Genomic DNA, 18,938 nt, shown 5'->3' with positions numbered 1-18,938 from the left:
TTTTTAAGAATTTTTTATTAAATAAAATTAATTAAAAAAATAAAATTCTTAATTACTCTCATATAAATTAATAAATTTATCTGAATTATTAATTCAAATATATTTCTAACATCATTAAAAATTATTAATTGGCTTGTTGATTTATTGACAAAAATGGTTATTTGTTATGAAATTAAAAAATTTAAGAAGCAAAATATAATTTTCAGATTCTCACGGGACAATTCATATTTAAACAAATCTTACTACGCATATTTGTAATTTACTCAATAAAAAAAAATAAGGGGAGAGACTATAACATAAATAAATTTTTGAACATTAAAATGATAGGGGAAATTACAAATAAAAAAATTTAAATTTTTTATTTCGGTTAAGTAAATTAACGACAAAATAAGTTTAATTAAAATATATATTTTAGACATTTTATGTATATTTACATTAAGTTTAATAGTTAACATACTCTTTTTAAGTCGATTTTAACGAAAATAAGCGATGGTTTAAATTGAAAATATATATATATATATTATAAAAAAATATAAAAAAAAAGTGTAACCAATAAGTCCCTCATTTTGAATTTGTAATTCATATAGTTTCATATTTTTTCTTGTGATCCATTTAGTTCTTTTGAATGTGTAATGACTCATTTGACCGCCATATTAGAGTGTCACATTTGGAAAAGTATACTCAAGAATTTTTTAGTGTCACTTCATACCGTCACATTAAAGTGTCACATTTGAGAAAAGTACACTAAAGAGTTTTTAATTTTTTTAGAATGTCACATTATACCCACTACGTTGGAATGTCACATGTCACGTTTGGGAAAAGTAGAGTGTCAAATTATATCCGCCACGTTGTCACGTTTGAGAAAAATACACTAAGGAGTTTTTTTTTTTTTTTAAAGTGTTACATCATACTGGTCACGTTATCTCATTTAGTAAAAGTATAGTAAAGAGTTTTTATTTATTTTTTTGGAGTAAAAGTTTTGGAGTGTCACATCCTACCACGCCACGTTGTCACATTTAGGAAAAATACATTAAGAAATTTTTAATTTTTTTGGAGTGTCACGTCGTTGGTGTGTCACATTAATACCTGTCACATTGGAATAGCATATCATACATATTACATTAATAAAAAGTTATAGCTCACACGGAAAGAAACTCTCCATTAATAGGACTTAACACATCAATAGAAAAAATTTGAAACTAATTGAAGTACTTGTTTGTGAGATGGGATTTATCGATAAATATCCCTTAATTTAAACCCTAATTTTTTTTTAGGATTAATTGGTGAAAAGTCCAATTTAAAGAAGGTGTAAAACATTAGATTTGCTGGGGGGCGGGGGGTTGGGATAAGAAGTTCGTTCTTTGTAAAATATTATGATGAGAAATACATTTTGTTGTTTTAGAGAGCATTCTATTTTCAATTTTTCTCTTTTAATTTTTATTAACACCTATCTATTTAAATTTTTATTCTATCTGTCTGAAAATTATTATATCTGTCCAATTTTTATTCTGTCTGTGTGAAAATTCTATCTGTCCAAAATTTATTTCCTCATCTGTTGAAATCTTTTTTTTTATCTATTCAATTTTTTGAACCTATCCCAACCTATCTGTTCAATTGTTTTTAACAAATCTGCCTTTTATCTGTTCATTTTCTTCATCTCTTCAGATCTTCCATAATTACAAATCTAATTGCACAAATTCAAATACCAATTGCAGATATGAAATTAGAGACAAAGTCAGGTATTAAGGTCAAAGGAGAGAGCGAGAGAGATATAAATGAACGGATCCCTGTGACCCAACAAGAGATCGCCAAAGCAAAGTACATTGACACCTAGATTCGCCACGTAATCTCAGATGCCGGCCGTCTCCACAACTGGAAAGTCTACTTCTACGTCTATGTTGCATGATCTCCAAGATCTAGGTATTCATTAGTGACATTCGGAGGCAGCAACACCGATCTTTGTCGATCAATTAAGACAAATCATGGGATGGACGGTAACGGGAGATCTAGTGGCGGCAGCGATGATGTATATGGTGGCGGCCTCACATCCATAAATTGACTAGTGATTAGGATCTGAAATTGAAATCTTAAAACCGTAAATGGTCTCAAACTGCTCCATGTATTTAAATATTTTATTTATTTATATATATATATATATACATATATATCAAAATAACTAGAAGTTTTATTTCATGGATATCTTCAATGAAAGATTTCCAATGGAAACTTGAAGGAATATGAAAAGTCCTTCCTCTATTTTGCATTCTTGGATGACGCCAACCCTCGTCACTTCTCTTCGAAATCGATTGAGAAGCTTCTCTTTGGGATCATTATCGTCGATGATGACCTGAACATTGTAACCAGATCTGAAGAAGAGTGTATTGGCATAGGCAAAAGAATGGCAAATCACAGAGGTGAGATAATTGAAAGAGCCCTCATTCGAGGAACTATAAGAACTAGCACATCCCTGTTTAGAGACAAAAACGAAGAAGATGAGGAGGTAGAGAGAAAGGGGAGAGAATCAGAGGAGGCAAAAAAGTGGAGAGTGGGGTTTAAAATAGAGAAGCCTTAGAATTGGGGATGAAAAGAGAGGAGGAGAGATAGAGTGTGTGGGTTTTGGGGAATTGGTTTTGAACATGTAAGTGTTTGTATGTTTTATATGTAGAGTGGATATTTTGGTCATTTCGCAAGAGTTTGTCCTTATGCACTTAATATTTTAGGGAGCCTCTATTTGCACACACCACTTCCCCTCTCCTCACACACTTAATGACATTTTTTTTATTACATTTTTATCCTAAAATAAAATTACCAAAATATCCCTTTCTTCTCCAACCAAAACCCCTTTCTTCTCTAACCAAAACCCTAACCCTAATACCCAATACAGAGCCTTCCCTCCGATCATCTCCTTCCTCCCTCCGTCGCCTCCCTCTGTCGCCTCCCTCCAGCCCCCCTCTTCTCGAATCGAAGCCCCACGCCACCCCATCGTTCGTCGCTCACTCACCCTCCCCACCACCCCCGTAACCCCTCACTTCAGAACACAACACCGTCGCCGCCGCAGCTCCTACCCCTTCGCGACCCTCAATTCTGCACACCCACAGAGAGAGAGAGGAGAACCTAAATCTAAAAGAAGACGAATTTGGTTCGACTATCAACCTCCGAAACCCCATTTTCGCGACTGAGAGAGAGAGAGAGAGATCGAGGGGATGAGGTGGGGCTCGCGGTAGTGTCGCCGGTGGTGGAGTAAGGGGTGAGGATGGCGACGGGAAGTGAAAGGGAACGGTGGTGCTGCGTCGCCGCCGGCGAGGTGGTCGCTGGTGTGTGGATTGAGAGGGTTGGAAAGTTGTGTGTATGAGGATATAATTGGAATAAAAGTGTGTGTAATAAGTAAATTTTATTTATTTATTTTTTTAAGGTGTGTGAACTGAGAAGGATGTGTAAAAAGTGGAATTGGTGTGTTCAAATAGAAGCTCCCAATATTTTAGCATGTGGACCTTAAGACAAAGAAAATCCAACTTTGGATTGATCACCTAAGCACCTTTTTTTTAAGAGATATTTATTAATAAATCTCATCTCATAAACAAGTACTTCAATTAGTCTCAAGTTTATTCTATTGATCTGTTAAGTTTTATTAGTGGAGAGTTTTTTACCACATGGTCCTATTTTTTATTTTGGTAATATTTGGGTGGACAACTATACCCTTTTATTAATGTGATAGGTATGATATAATACTCCAATGTGACAAATATGAATGTGACACTCCAACGATTGTTAAGTCCTATTAGTAGAAAGTTTCTTTCCGTGTGATCCTATTTTTTATTTTGGTAGTGTTTTGGTGAACAGCTATACATTTTTATTAATGTGATAGGCATGATGTGATATTCCAACGTGACAGGTATTAATATGACACTCCAACGATATGACACTCTAAAAAAATTAAAAATTCCTTAATGTACTTTTCCTAAATGCGACAACATGGCGTGGTATGATGTGACATACCAAAATTTTTACTCCAAAAAAAATAAAAACTCTTTACTATATTTTTTCCAAATGAGATAACGTGGCGAGTATGATATAAAACTTCAAAAAAAAATAAAGACTCCTTAGTGTACTTTTCTTAAACGTGGCAACGTGGCGAGTATATTTGACATTATACTTTTCTCAAACGTGACATGTGACACTCCAACATTGCGGGTATGATGTGACACTCTAAAAAAATTAAAAACTCTTTAGTGTACTTTTTTCAAATGTGACACTCTAATGTGGCGGTATAATGTGACACTAAAAAACTCGTTAATATACTTTTTCCAAATATGACACTCTAATATGGTGATCAAATGAGTCATTACATATCCAAAAGGACTAAATGAATCACAAGAAAAAATATGGGACTATATGAATTACAAGTTCAAAATATAAGACTTATTGGTCAATCTCCCTTAAACTAATAAAATTAAAATTTTATGATTTATTTTATAATTATAGTCAAACTCTAAGATTTTTTTTATTTTTTTTTTGTAATTTCCTCAAAACAGTAAAGGATAAATTACACTTTACCCTATTTATGTTTGCCCATTTTTTCACTTTGGCTTTTGAATTTTTTTTTTTTATCACTTTTGCCCTTCACGTTTTAAGTTTTTCTTATTTTACTTTTAAGGATAACATTTGTTCAAAATTAGACAGAAAATGTCACGTTAACTGTCACATGACATAAAAATTATATTATTATAAAAAAAAATTGAGTTTATATTGGAGGTGTGAGTTATATAATAAAATATTTTTATATTATATGATTGTTAATTTGTTATTTTCTATCTTATTTGGATATAAGTTAATTTTTAGACTAAAACAGGGAAAAGAATTAAAACATAAATGGTCAAAGTAGAAGGAAAGAAAATTTCAGGGCATAAATGAAAAAAATGGCCAAACATAAAAAAAAATAAAAATAAAAAAACAAAATGTATTTGCCATAAAATAAATATATAAAAAACAAAGTGCGTGGTCGGCAGGATTCGAACCTGCGCGGGCAAAGCCCACATGATTTCTAGTCATGCCCGATAACCACTCCGGCACGACCACTCCTGACTGTAGAGCACGACCAATATTTTTTATTTATATTTTTCTAAAATTTACTTTTACAACTTCCTACCCAAACCCAACTAGCTAGTTTCACATAAATTCATTTTCTTCTTACTCTTCAAAATTTTATTTCCAAATTTTCCACATTAGAACTTTTCATGCCATAATGCTCCGTGTCCCATTAAATATTCTGAATTGCAAATGTTTGAATCAAATTTATTTTTTGAGTCACACATTTTATACTCCATTTAAATTTTCACATTTTTTCTAAATAGATTTAAGCGCACTACTCTATTTAAAATTTGGATCAAAGGATGGAGCTTAAAAGTGTAATTAACCCTAAAATTATATGATTTGTTAGGAATCCTCAATGAAAACATAATAAAATTTCATATATTGTAAGTTTTATTTTTTATTTTTTACTTTTCTAATGTCAAATATTATGTGAGATTATCATGGGGAAGCAGTATTAACCAAAATAGAGATACTGAATAATTAACCAAAATATAGAGACCATTGAAAAAGAAATGTTAGCTGTTGAAAAAATAAAAAAATAATAATCAAAACTTATTTAAAATTTTAATGTAAATTATACTTACATCTCCTGAGGTTTTTGATAAATATAATAATATCTCCTATGATTTTAATAATTATAAAACCCTCTTCTACTTTCATTGAAAACATCAAGATTCCCTCATTCCATCAATTTTGTACAAATGACATTATTTGCCTATACAAAATGACGATATTACCCCTTCATTTAAGCACAAAAGACAAAATAACCCTTTATCCACTTTCTCATATAACCTTTATCATGCACCTCGTTCTATTTGATAATTACTCGCCTTTATCTCCTTTACCTCTGTGTTTCCCTTCCACTACACCCAATTTTTACCTTTTTCCTCTACCTCTGTTGACTCTCCATTGCCACCAACCTCCAGCTTCACAACCCCTAACTACCATGAATCTCCATTGTCCTAACCGTATACACTACTATATCCCAACAAGTACATAATCGAGACACCAAACCCATGAGAAGAAATAGAGCGAGATAGCAATGCTAAAGAGAGAGAGTGAAAGACGACGATGCCAAAGGCAGATTCACCAAAACCACAGTGATGCTGATTTCAGAAGTGTTGATCTCGATCTTGTTGGTCTTGTCTATCATAGAACACCACCAAATCTCGTCGTTTTAATGTCCGTCGCTATAGAAGTGCATGGTGATTAGTCTTTGAGGGAGGCGGTACCGGTGTCCATGGAGTTCTTGATGTTATAGTTGACATTGGTGTTCATATTGATCACTATGCCTGTAGATATAGTGGTGTTGGTCTTGATTTTGATGCTGCTTGTTAGAGGTTAAGAATAGAGAAAGTGGAAATAAAGTGTAAAATAAGTTAAGAGAGTGATATTAAAGAGTAAGCTCTGTGATTCAATACATTCAGAAACCAAATAGAGGCTCCATTATATAGGAGCTGTGTTACAAACATCATTATGATACAATTCAATAAAGGAGGCCGAAAGGAGATGGGCGACCGAAAGAAAGAAAAGGAAAAGGAAAAGGAATCCTATTTATCTTTAGCTAGCTGTATGTCAATATATTATACATACATTAATAGTTTATACATACATTAATATATTAACATATTAACAGCCCCCTTCAAACTCAAGGAGGACAAACATCAACCAACTAGAGTTTGGAGACAAGGTCAACGAAGCGGCCAGGAGAATGAGCTTTGGTGAAGATATCAGCAGGTTGATCAGCAGAAGAGATTGGATGGAGATGGACAGTACCACGAGTGACGTGTTGACGAATAAAATGACAGTCAATCTCAATGTGCTTGGTGCGATCATGAAAAACATCATTGTGAGCAATTTGAAGAGCACTTTGATTGTCACAAAAGAGGGCAGTAACGCCAGAGGGGGAAACACCCATGTCAGCAAGAAGCCAACGAAACCAGAGAAGCTCCTGAGTAGTATCAGCAAGAGCACGATATTCGACCTCTGTACTGGAATGAGCAGTAAGAGATTGTTTCTTGTTGCGCCAAGAAATAAGAGAATCACCCAAGAAAAAGTAAAACCCGGTAGTAAAGCAGCGGTCAGTAGGATCCCCAGCCCAATCAGCATCGGAGAAAGCACGAAGCTAAAGAGAAGTGCAGGCAGAATAATGAAGACCATGAAATGAGGTACCTTTGAGATAGCAAAGGATATGAACTAATGCAGCATAATGAGGGGTACGAGGAGCTGACATAAACTGGCTGACAATATGAACGACATAGGCAATATCAGGACGAATAACAGTGAGATAGACAAGACTGCCAACCAGCTGACGATATAGGGTAACATCAGAGAGAAGAGTGCCATCAAGAGGTGTAAGACGACTCTGAGGCTCCAGGGGAGTGAAGGCAGTCTTATAATCCGTAAGACCAGCGCGGGTGAGAAGATCAGAGGTATACTTAGCCTGAGAGAGAAAAGAACCCGTGGAATCATGAAAGATTTCAAGACCCAAGAAATAGCTGAGAGGACCAAGGTCTTTCATCTCGAAATGATGGCTAAGAAACTGTTTAAGGCGAAAAATACTATCGATATCATCACCGGTGATAATCATGCCATCCACATAAAGGAGAAGCAAGGTGGTCCCTTGAGCAGTTTTCCAGATAAAAAGAGCAGTATCATAAGAACTGGAGGTGAAACCACAGTCATGAATAGTAGAGCTGAACTTGGCAAACCATGCGCGCGGAGCTTGTTTGAGACCATATAAAGCACGTTGAAGTTTGCAGACTTTATGAGATGGATAAGTAGACCTAGGGGGAGGTTGCATGCAGACCTCTTCAAGAAGAACACCATTAAGGAAAGCATTTTTCACGTCCATTTGATAAAGACCCCATTGTCGGGTGGTAGCAACCGCAATCAGGCTGCAAACAGAGGTGAGACGAGCAACAGGAGCAAAGGTCTCCTCATAGTCAATACCATATTCTTGGTTAAAGCCTTTGGCAACAAGGCGGGCTTTGTAGCGCTCAATAGATCCATCAGAACAAGTTTTGATTTTGTATACCCATTTGCAGCCAATGGCAGTCTTGCCAAGAGAAAGATCAATAATGTCCCAAGTGTGAGTTTTGTCTAAAGCCTGCAATTCATCAGTCATAGCATGCTACCAAAGAGGATTAGAGCGAGCCTCACAATAGGAGGTAGGTTCATAAGTAGAAAAAGCAGTAGAACCAACAATAAAGTCACGACGACTAGTAGAAGGTTGGATTACCTGGTGTGGTCGAGTAGGGGGAGGAGGAGCCAGAGGAGGAGACTCAACAGGAGGTGAGGAGCCCGAGGGAGCAAGAGCAGGACCATCAGAGCGAGCAGGTGCGTGAGAATGACCAGTAGGCAAGGCGGTCTCGAAAGAGGCTGGTAGGGGCAGTGGAGTAAGCTCATCAGAAAACAGATCTGTGGAAGGGTTAGTAAAACACAGAGAGGGTGAGAGAACGGATAAGCGGAAGAGAGAGAGAGAGAGGAAAACATTTTGTGTTCCCAAAAGACCACATGACGAGAGATAAGGAGGCGTTGGGAGAGAGGATCCCAACAGCAATACCCCTTATGTTCAATACCATACCCCAAGAAGCAACAAAGGCGGGAACGGGGTTCAAGTTTGGTACGTTCATGAGGTTGGAGAAGAACAAAACAGGCAGATCCAAAGACCCTAAGCTTGGTGTAAGGGAGATGGGTGCCATGCAAACGCTTATAGGGAGTGTGATTATGAATGACAAGCGCAGGGATACAATTGATAGTGTAAGCAGCAGTGAGAGCTGCTTCTCCCCAAAAATTTTCCAAACAAAAGGAAGAGAGAAGGAGGGCTCAAGTAGTGTCGAGAATATGCCGATGTTTCCGTTCAGCACGTCCATTTTGTTGAGACGTACCTGGACAGGAACAATGAGGTTGAGTACCATGACTCTGAAGGAAGGAAAGAAAGTCAAAATCTTTATATTCCATGGCATTGTCGAAGCGAAAAAGCTTAATAGTTTTAGAAAATTGGGTTTTAACCACTACAGCAAAATTGTAATAAAGTTGTTTGAGCTCAAAGCGATTTTTCATAAGAAACAACCATGTAAAATGGGAAAAATCATCTATAAAAACAACAAAATAGCGTGCGCCTTCCATAGTAGGAGTGGAAGAGGGGCCCCAAATATCAGAATGGATGAGATCAAATAGTGCAAAAGAAACAGAGTCACTTTTATTAAATGATAAAGCAGGTTGTTTGGCAAGTTGACAGGACAAACAAACTAAAGTATCAGAACTTACAGGACCTAAATGACCACTAGAAATTAAAGACTTTAACCGACTAACAGAAAGATGGCCTAAACGACAGTGCCAAAGCTGAAAAGGAAATACAAGAGGAGCAGTGGTAGGAGCTGTAGTATGAGAAGAATCCGAAACATGGAGATGAATGAGTTCATAGAGACGGCCATGCTTACGGCCTATCCTAAGAGTCCGCCCCGTCCGAGGGTCTTGCACCAAACAACCAGTATGGGAAAAGGTAACAGTTATACCATGCTTACATAATTGACTAATGGAGATAAGATTAAAGTAAGGGCAGGCATAAGATATACATGGAATAAAGATAAGTGAGAGGTGGAAACAGAACCAACATGACTTACAGACAGAAGAGACCCATCAGCAGCATGGATAGAAGGAATATGAGGATTAGAAAAGAGAGTAGTAAAAATAGTAGGGTCAAAGGTCATGTGATTACAACAAGTGGAGTCAAAGTACCAGGAAGTGTTACCTGCAGTGACAAACAAAGCAGTAGATGGAGGAGTACCAGAAGTGGAGAGAAAATGTTGAAACATGGCTTCGACATCTGTTTGAGAGAAGACTGGAGTGGAAGGATCTATAGGGACAGAGGAAGGTAAATCCTCTGAGGCAGCAGCAGTAGTGCGTTGAACAGACATTGGTTTAAACTGAGTCCCAGAACGGTGAGAGTTGCCGCGTGAAAAATTCCCTGTGGAAGGACCATTGCGAGAGGCACGGACGGGATTGCAGAAGCAATCTTATTGGAGATGACCAGGGCCAGTCTTGTTGCAAAACCGACAAAGGCGAACTGGACAACTAACCAGAAGATAAGTCGACGGAAGACTGCGATTTTGACAGTAGTTGCAGGTAATTGACCTCTGTGGTGAAGGAGAACTCCGAATCTGGGGAGTAGCAAGAACAGAGTCCACAGGGTGCGGATGAAGAGTACCAAACCTGGTTTCCTCTGACAGTAGTTCAGAAATTGCTTGCTCAAGAGTGGGTAAAGGAGTGCGATGAATGAGAGATGCGCGTACGGGCTCAAAATGGGGAGTGCGAGCCATGAGAAACTGAACCAAGTGTTGTTGGTCACGGTAAGTAGTAAACAAGGCAGCATCCTTAGTATGAGGCCATGAAGGTTCAAAAAGAGTTAGCTGATCCCAAACAGAATACATTTAGGAGAGGAAATTATTAATGGTCTCAATTATATCTTGGCGCATATGGTGAAGATGACTCAGAAGCTGATATTGGTGAGCAAGGCTAGTAGTCTGATAGCGTTCTTGTAAAAAATCCTAGATGGCCTTGGCTGGAGAGGAAACAGAGTCAAGTTGGAATCGACCAAACTGCAGACTGATAGATGTAATAGAAGTATTGCGAAGCCAAGTGATGATCTGATAGTTTTTACTATCCCAATCTTCCAGTCGGTCGACATATTTGGCAGCGGATTCCGTGGTCTCTTTGATGGGTTTGCACACATCCCCAGTGATGATGCAGCAAAGTTTCTTTCCTTTGAGGAAGTCAGACATGGCTTGTGCCCATAAGACATAATTAGTCCCGTTAAGAACAGCAGAAATAGGGTGGTTAGAGGAGTTCGGGCGATCCATGAGGGAAAAACAGCACAATCGAGGTAGAATCTGAAAAAACCAAGGGTACCAGTGAATGCAGAAGGACAAAATTAGGGGGGAACCGGTCTGAACTGCCCAGAAAAGTCCAAAAATAGGGCTGAACCGGCCTTGGGAAGTTTCTGAGCCGGTTTGAGCTGAACCAGCTGGAGCCAAAGGCGAAGGTACTGTGCAAGCAGCTTGCGCGTGAGAACGGCGCGGCTTGTGTGTGTAGCGAGAGCGGCTAAAGCAGCAAAAGGGCGCGGCTTGTGCGTGTAGCGAGAGCGGCGCGAGTGAGTGGGGCGTACGGGGAGCGGCTTGTGGACACGTGTAGCGGGTGCGACGTTGAAGGCGGAAGGGGTGACGCGCCGGCGAGAAATTCGGCGCGTGAAGGCGCGTTAAGGAGGATCTGAGGATGCCGTTGGTGGCGTTGGAATCGTGAGAGGATTTCGAACACGTTGGTAGGTAGTGTGAAAATTTTTGAGAACAAAAAAGATCTGATCAGTGATGAAACAGAGAGAGCTACCAGAAAATGTGAATGCTTTTGGTTAATGAGCTATATATTTGAAGCTCTGATACCATGTAAAATAAGTTGAGAGAGTGATATTGAAAGAGTAAGCTCTGTGATTCAATATATTCAGAAACCAAATAGAGGCTCCATTATATAGGAGCTATGTCACAAACATCATTATGATACAATTCAATATAATAATGAAAAGGAGGCCGAAAGGAGACGGACGACCGAAAACAGGAACAGGAAAAGGAATCCTATCTATCTTTAGCTAGCTGTATGTCAATATATTATACATACATTAATAGTTTATACATACATTAATTTATTAACATATTAACATAAAGATTGGAGCAAAAGGTTCGTAGGTAGATAGAGGCGATGGTGTGTATGAAGGGTTTGAGGGCAAAAAAAGATACAGAAGAAAGAGTGAGACATTGGGGCAGTAGGAGTGTAGACGTCCCCGCGAACGCCCCGGGAGGAATGAATCCCGTTTCGTTCGTTTGGGCTCACTACAGTTCGGACTCAAATTGTCACGGTCCTGTATCTAATCTCGCAGAGTGCAATGCAAGACCGATGAATCATCAAAGAGTACAAATCCGACAAATCGTTTTGGAAAACAGATTTTTTAGAAAGAAGTGTCAAACATGGACTGCTTTGCCAGATACAGAGTCGCCACCTAAATATTTTATTTTGGGAGAATTTAGAAAACCCTGACTCGTTTGCCCAAGGCCACGTGTCCGTCATCCCCAAAGTTGCCTCGGCTCAGGAACTTGGGTACGATTGGGGAAGGTCAGCTATGAGCACCCCCGCTCACCCGATCCGAAGATCGGCCTCTACTAATCATGATATCGAGTTTTGAAAATATTACGCGTTCTTATTCCGATTATTAGCCTAGAATTACTATGTGATGCGCACAGCAAAACAAGTATAGACTGGATCGCCTGAATTGGAAAAAAAGCATTTCATGTTTGTTTTGAAAACGGTTTGCTACTCGCAAGTAGGCTAAAATGCAGGTTTTGCCACCCTCAAGTGGGCATAGAAAATATGGTTTTGCCACTATCTAATGGGCTTAAAACTCACAGTTAATGCATTATTCCAATTCAGGTAATTCAACCTCCACCCACAGGCATTCAAGCAGTTATATCACATAAGCAAGTAGCCTCATGGTAAGCATGTTGTCGTGGCAGTCACTCACACGTATGTAAGGATGTTAAAGCATAAACACTTACCGAGTACTCCAAGCCAAAACAGAAACTTGTTAGTAATCATATGCATGATCCTAGTTCATGTTAAGATGGCTAATGCAACATATGCAAGATGCAACTACAATAGGCTCGGCTATTCTAAGATGCATATGATGATGCTACAGCTAACACGTATTTAACTTGGAATTGAAATACAATGCAGTTAGTATGATGCGCCGAGCCCGGTGCATGCAATACTGATGAATGAATGCACGCATGCATAGCATAAGGTATGCTAAATTAAATATGCTCTAGTACTAACCATCAAAAGCAGGTAAGTAAAAGGGAGAAAGAAGTGGGGGTTGGAAGACATGCACACACACACTCACACTTATTACACATTCGCCCTCGCTCGGAGGGACCGAAAAAATAATACAAATTAACTAATTGACTAGCTAATTAAATATTACATAACCCTTAATTAATTAACAAATTAATTACAAAAAAAAAGTCTAAATATGAAACTAGGGAGACCGCCGCAGCTCTGCCTTGGAATGCGTGGATGATGCATGCTTGACTCGTCTTGCTCAGAAACTCACTGCCATGTCAAAAGCTGCCTCTGTTTATACTGCCTTGCTTCTCTGAAAATTATGCAGGTTTCCAGAACTGCTTTGAGCTTCCTCCTAAGTGTTGTGGAGTGCCACCGGCCACAATTCAAATCCACCGGCCATGGGAATAGGATTATCGGCCAAACATTGAACCACCGGCTAGACACTGATGGTCGGTCGGCACCAAAAGTGGTCGACCGGCCATTTCTTCCTGCAGAGCCCTGTTTTGACAGCAGCAGAGAACAAACAGTGCATGGCATGTAATTTTCAAAGCAGTGTGTGCATGGCCACTCTCCCAATCATGCTACGGACTCAAGGGAGTGTGGCCCTCAGTACTCGGGCCACCAATCAAGCATTTCGATGCATGATGGCCAAAGGCACCGAGTTTGCAAATCAATGTAAATGCATGCAACAAAACAAATAAATGCCTTATGCCCTATCATGTTGAGATCAAGGACATCGGCGACCGAGGATTGAGGCACGTTACGTCACTTTGAGTACGAACGCCCCTCATCCCTCATGCTTGGTTTGACACCCCAAACCTAGCAAAATGTAATTCATGTATGCAATGTGGCTCAAGTATGCAACATGGGTCAAATATGCAACATGAAGCTAAGTTAACAAGGCATGCCAAAATGCAATGTACCAAACATGCGAGATACAATGCAATGCAACCTATCATGCAAGCTAGGATATGAAATGCAACTAGTTAAACAACATGCAAACGTGCAAAGATGGTACAATGCAAGCATGAAACCAAAGTAATGCAACATGTCAAAACATGCAATGGTGGACTTAAACTGAAATGGGAGGCCTCAGCCATGCCCCAAAACAGTGGCCAAAGATGATGTAAATGATGAACAAATGCTCATGCAAACATACACACCAATGGGCCTAAAGCTAAGGCACAAAAGGTAACTTTCGAGAACACTCAAAAGATGGCAAACATAGACATTAGACCAACATGTTAAACTCTGAAAATGCATAGAGGGTGATGCCAAATCAACCATGTTATGCAAGCAAGGCATGCAACAATGACCAAAACTTGAAACCAACAAAGGGGTCCAAACCATAGCTATGTCAGCCAAACCCCAAAGGACCAAAATGACCTAAATCAGTCCTAAGGCCCTCCAAAACAAGACTAAAGCATGCATAGATCATGGTCAAAACATGCTAAGAAATGGGTGCAAAACAAAGGGGGATTCAAGGCCACAAAAGGGAGCATTACTCTACACCTACCCCAACCCAACATGGCATGGATTATGCAAACAAAAACAGAGTTTCAATGCATCAAAATACACCCCAAAACCCACTAATATGGCAGCCTAAATGACTTAAACAAAAGGCATGCACTATGACCCATTTCAAGGCATAAAAGAACAACTCTTCAAGGCATGAAAGGGATGATGAATGCAAGCATACAAGCATGGATTATGGACTGAAATAGCATGAAAAGTGATTCCAAATCACTGAAACAACCCAACTAAAGCATGCTAATGACTCACACACTCAAGGCTCACAAGCCAAAATGCAAAGAGGCTATACCAAACATGGCAAATATGATCAAATCAGTACCCAACAGACCTCAAGCATGATGAAATATGACCAAAAGCTTCATGAAGTTAAGCTAGAACATGCAAGCATGGAGGGGCAAATGCATGGCACATGTTATGACAATGAAGGAGATTACTAAGCAAGTGTGTGATGCATGTAATGGACCATGAGTCCGACCAAAAACAGAGGCATAATATGACTAAATAACACCCAAAAACCTCTGAAATGAAGCTAAGAACAACTAAGCATGCATGCTACCTTTATGAGCCAAAAACATGAACAAATGAGACACAAAGGGAGCGGGGTGTCCCTCCCCTATGCAAGACTTCAAAACCTCTTCTTCACCACTAAAAATCCTCTAGATTTCAGTGGTGAGAAGGCCAATGCACAAAAGTATTCAAAGCTCAACAAAAGAAGGCACAAAAGGGGCCAAACAAGGCCTAAGAGGGGGAGGTCGACCCCAAACACAAAAGAGACCTAATGAAAGATCTCAAGCATGAAAATACAAGACTTTTTTCAGTTATACACAAAGCTTAAATCAGTATGCAAGATGGGTTAAAAACTAGTGCAAGAATGGGGAATATAAAACAACTATACTCACCCTTGAAGAACACTTGAAGAACAGCAAGTCCAGCCCCTTTTTCTGATCAAAACCAACCCAAAACTCCAAAAACAAACTCTCAACACCTCCAAAACTGAAGTATGGTGTAATACTATGTGTCCTAGTGCAAAACTAAGAACAAAACACACTTTTGAACTCTCAAACACACACAAATGAAGAGAGAGAGGGGGATATAGAGAGGGTGGTTTATATATCAGATATATATGTATTATCTCTGGTTTTGCTGAACCTCCTCAAAGGAAGAGAAAGGTCCTCTTATATAGAGCAAGATGAAGGCTTGAAGTTTCTAAGAGAATCTAAACAAAAAGGTCAAGGGGGTCAAGCTTCTCAAGGAAGCTAACCCAAAGGTCCAAGCTTCTTGAGGAAGCTAAGACAAAGGGTCAAGCTTCCTCAAGAAGCTTGAGCAAAGGGTCCAAGCTTCTTGAGGAAGCTAGGACCAAAAGGGTGCAAAGGGTGCAATTCCTCCATACAGTGCACTCCAGCTGGCACAACTGGCATGAACAATGCTTGAAAAAGGCAAAAATGAGGTACTGGCCAAAAAAAGAGACAACCGGCCAAATAAATGGTCGGCCGACCACAAAAAAAGGCCGATACACCTAAGAAAATATCGACCGACCAAACATTTGGTCGGTAGAAAAAAAAACAAAGCCGGTGGCATCATGCCACGGCCGATAGGTTTCAGGGATGGCTAACAAGCCTCTTCCCACCCTCAGAAGCACAACACACAAGTCCTTGGTGCAGAACCAAGCACAGAACAGGCAAGTTAAGAGATTCCGAGACAAGGCACGCAGCCGAGGCCTCCGGGAACTCAAAACGAACACGAACATAGATGATCACCAAGCGTTCAAACGGTGACGTCTAAGTCTTGAGGACGGTCAAAAATGGGGTGTCTACAAGGATGTGGAAGTTGAGCCATGTTAATGTGTATATAGTATATATTTCTAGATATATTAGGTATTAATTTTTTAGATATATTTGTATTGTCATAGTTAGGTTTCTTATAAGATACTCTTTCTTAGCCTATATATACAGGCCTTCTATTGTATATGATTAATTTATTGAATACAATACATATTATTTCATCATCTCTTTCTCTACCTACTATTGTAACATGGTATTAGAGTTAGGTGAAGTACCTAGTAATTTTGCTTCACCGGCGGGTGACAACCTTTCCTTGGTTGCCCGCCAGACCTCAACCTATTCCGCTGTCATATTTTCTTGTCAGTATTTGTAGTGATTTCCTCCTTCATCTGCTAGTTTATTCCTACCCTAAATATCTCCATCAAATATTTTTTTTTTACTTACAATCCTTTTTTTTTTTAAGTGCTTCTGCTCCACTCTATCTTTCCCTTTGCTTCAACCTCAAATAGGTTTCTATCTTCAAACCTATTTGAGTTTGAAGGGGGTATTATACCTATATCATGGTGAATATGGTTATACATCATGCAAACCACCTAAGTCGTTCCCTGTGGTACACAATTCAAGTCGCCTCATGTGGCACACCACCCAAGTTGCCCCTTGGCGCATCACCTAAGCCACCACCTCCAGCATACAATCCAAGCTGCCCTCTCTGGCGCACAACCCAAGCCAAAAAGTCAAAAAATCAAAAAACTAATCTACATTCCAAACGAAAACTAAAGCTCAAATCCAGAGCAAATAAATAAATCTCAAATCAAATAAAAACCCAGATGAAATAATTTTATCTAAATATTTCGTTTCAGTAATTAACATTCTAACATTATTTGTGTGTTTAATCAGATTGCTTATGAAGCCAAATAGACTGCTATAGGTTTTGATTTGGTTGCCTTTGAGAAAGATATGAAGAGATGAAGAAGAGAGTTGGTTGGTGATTGTGCTGTGTTGGTCAAAAGTAAGAGGGTGAATTACATTAATGATCCCTATAGTTTGGAGGTTGTGTCACTTTGGTCTCTGACTTTTCAATTGTGACACATTTAATTCTGAATTTTGAATCTTGTTCCAAATAAGGACAATTAAATATTCCATTGCTTAATTTCAAGGGTAAAATCATCAATTTAATAAAATACAAATTAATTTGAAAAATAAATGTCAACAAAATATTTTGAATTTTTAAAAATTATTTCTACCTGCTAAAAATAAAATTATGTAAATTTGATAAATCTTTTAAACATTTATTAATTTATTTTTACCAAATTAATTTTTATTATGTGTTTGGATGATGATCATGTAATAGGTGGTTGCTTTTTATTTTTATTAAATTAGTTTCTGTTTTTTCAAAAGTCAAATATGGTGACAACTATCAATCCATTAAATCAAAAAATCCAAAACTAAAAACATTTCATATTAAATATACCGATTACACATTAAAATCTTAACAACCACCTATTACATGATTATCTTCCAAACACATAATAAAAATTAATTTGGTAAAATAAATAAATAAATAAATAAATAAATGTCTAAAAGATTTATCAATTTTATATAAATAATTTTTAAAATTTAAAAAATATTTTTTTAACCCTTATTTTTGTCAAATTAGTTTAAATTTTATCAAATTGACGATTTTGCCCTTGAAATTAAGCAATGGTATCTTCAATTCTCCTTATTTGAAACAACATTCAAAATTCAGGATTAAAAGTGCCACAATTAAAAAATCAAGCATCAAAGTGACATGAGTCCCAAGTTATAAGGACTCTTAGTATAATTTGCCAAAAGTGAAAAGGAAGGAAGCATGATTGTGTTGTGTTGGTCAAAAATAAAAAGAAAGGAAGCATAAGAGAAATAGAACAAGAAGGTAGCATCTCATGTAACCCAGCTCATGGACTGTTTCAAGACACTTGAGAGTATTATGGGTATTTTAATATTTATTTTTTATGACATCAGCAACTTTTGTTAGTTGTGTGAATGACAATTTAAAAATGAAAAAATCTTGATATTGTCAGTTAAAATAAGAGAGGTTTATGTAATTATTGAAATCACAGAGAAAGTCCCTTTATTTGTCAAAAATTTCAGGAGAGGTAAGTGTAATTTATCCAAATTTTATTATTTTTCCATTGAGGATTCCAAAAAAAACCAAATAATTTTAGAGTTAATTACAATTTTAAGCCCTATACTATAATCCAAATTTTATTTTAATTTCTATAATTTTAAATTGAATAGTTTAGTCTCTACACTTTAAATCCAATTTCAATTTGATCTTTTTGTTCAAATTTTCATTAATTTTAACCAAGTGTACACCTTAAGATTGATAGCTATAACCTCCAACTTGAACAAAAAGACCAAAAATAAATTAGGTTTAAAGTGTAAGAACCAAACTCTACAATTTGAAACTATAAAACCAAAAGTAAAATTTAAATCAAATCATGAAAGTGAAAAGTGTAATTGACCTTGATTTTCATTACTAGCAATAAAATTCTCATTCACATTCACCATTTACCCTCAAGATTCTTAACATCGTCTCACTTTTCTCTTGCGCCTTCCTTTTCCTTCCACAAATGACAACCAAGATTTGTGGAAAGATTTCAC

General features: G+C 37.7%; 1 non-coding gene across 1 annotated transcript; it reads right to left on the bottom strand.

Moving 5' to 3' along the window:
- Window positions 1-4,994: 4,994 nt before the first annotated feature.
- TRNAS-AGA (transfer RNA serine (anticodon AGA)) lies at window positions 4,995-5,076 on the bottom strand. The gene has a single exon. It is a non-coding gene; the product is annotated as a tRNA-Ser (tRNA).
- Between the last annotated feature and the right edge of the window lie 13,862 nt (window positions 5,077-18,938).

This window comes from Camellia sinensis, chromosome 12 (assembly GCF_055761805.1).
Source record: "Camellia sinensis isolate YWXY chromosome 12, ASM5576180v1, whole genome shotgun sequence".
NCBI lineage: Eukaryota > Viridiplantae > Streptophyta > Magnoliopsida > Ericales > Theaceae > Camellia > Camellia sinensis.
The sequence above is the reverse complement of the archived record's forward strand: the minus strand, read 5'-3'. Positions and strand labels throughout refer to the sequence as shown.